The sequence below is a fragment of the Eurosta solidaginis genome, chromosome 2 (assembly GCF_040869045.1).
Source record: "Eurosta solidaginis isolate ZX-2024a chromosome 2, ASM4086904v1, whole genome shotgun sequence".
NCBI lineage: Eukaryota > Metazoa > Arthropoda > Insecta > Diptera > Tephritidae > Eurosta > Eurosta solidaginis.
Window position 1 is genome coordinate 153,029,678 of NC_090320.1, and position 1,722 is coordinate 153,031,399.

Below are 1,722 nucleotides of genomic sequence, written 5' to 3' on the forward strand. Positions count from 1 at the left end.
AGGAACCTGACAGTTTTTACATTGTTTCTGAGAAGTTTTTTAAAATAGGAGCTATTGACCAAAACGCCATCCTTTTAGGGAAAGAAGTATTAAATTTAAACGATTTTATTATTTTCCTATACTGGAAGTTTAAATATAAAATCAACCAGTAATTTGCAGTTTTCAAACGCTATGGTGCAACATAAATTAAACGAAGTTTCAGGAGAAGCAATAAAGTTAAATTTTTATGACAGCGACCTCCATTTTTTTGCACCTTTCCTTCATTCATTTACACATATGTATAAATGTTTAGCTTCAAATTATTTAAATTAAAACTTTCTGATTCAAAAGAACGTATATTTTTCAAACAGGCAGACGAAGACAGACAATGAATTTCAACAGATTTTTTGAAAGCGCCACAGATAACAGCCCCATAACAAAAAATGATAAAAATTTTTAAATCAATAAAGTATTCCGAGTAAAAAAAACAATTTTGAAATTTTTTTGTTTAACCAGATCTTGAAGAGTTCGTAAAAAAATATTGGACCATATAAAAGCATCGGAGTAAAAAATACTCAAAGGTAAAACAGGATCTACAGTTGTTTAGTATATCAGTAACTAATATGTCTTTATTTTACAGAAATGCATCATTATGAAAAATCTGTGAATAGGACTATGAAGTGCATCTTACAAGAAACGAAGCAGAGAACAAACCATAGCCAAAAGCGTCGGAGCGATCTTTTGTTGAAAACTCCTTTGGATGATTTGGAGAAGTTTCAAAACTTTGAAGAGGAAGTGCAGGACCATGGCAGCAAATATGAAAACCTGGTAATATATTAATAATTAATGACGTATATATATGAATAATTTATTTTCAATATTGGTTTGTAAAAACAAGCGTAATATTTTCATATTATGCAACTATGTTTTTATCTACATTATAAGTTTTCCAAAAATGTATATTTTCAGAAAGATGAATTCTCCACCGTAATGGCTCACACTGCCGAAAAGTTCGTAAGAAATGCATGGCGGAAACTATTGACAGACGGTGTTGCTCAGAAGCTATTGTAACGAATTTCGGGAAATTCCGCTTATTCCAAATCTTCTGCTAACGTTCGAATCACTAAACTGTTGAAGAAATAACTCCAATATTCAATAATGTAAAAATGGTCTTTATTAGACTACTTGAAAGTACTTCACAATAAAACTTCACAACCAATAGCATGACTTTTTTTTGTTAGCATCCAATATATTTTGCCTACTGTATACATAGGCTACATCTAACAAATTTTTCGTTTTTTTAAATTAATTCATAATTAATTAAACTTAATAAACTTGATGGGCATGGATGGATTGCTCTCAGTAGTGCATCAATTTTTTTAAGAATTTATTAATACCACTTAACAAAGTTGGTGGGCATGGATGGATTGCTCTTGTACTGCAACTATTTTTTTAAGAATTCATCAGTGTAGCATGATTAAATCAAACTGATTGCCCATGCCTCAACTGGTGCTGCTTTTATACTCTTCGGTTTCCTCGTTCGCATACTCTAGGCGTTTCTCCTTCTAGAATTTACTACTTGTTTGCCAGCTACAAACTCACCAGCTATAAACTACAGATGCACGTTTATGGCTTCTCATATGCCCTATCAGATAAATTTCCTGATCTAAAAACCGCTATCACCTTCAAATGAACCACCCTTATATTTCGTGGTTTCCCAATGGTTTGTATGCGGTAGATGAT

The 1,722-nt window shown here is 31.9% G+C and overlaps 1 long non-coding RNA gene across 1 annotated transcript; it reads left to right on the forward strand.

The window, feature by feature from the left end:
* The first annotated feature begins 202 nt into the window (after positions 1 to 202).
* LOC137242420 (uncharacterized) lies at positions 203 to 1,175 on the forward strand. Its single transcript, XR_010950234.1, has 3 exons — positions 203 to 560; positions 620 to 807; positions 949 to 1,175. It is a non-coding gene; the product is annotated as an uncharacterized lncRNA (long non-coding RNA).
* The last annotated feature ends 547 nt before the right edge of the window (positions 1,176 to 1,722 follow it).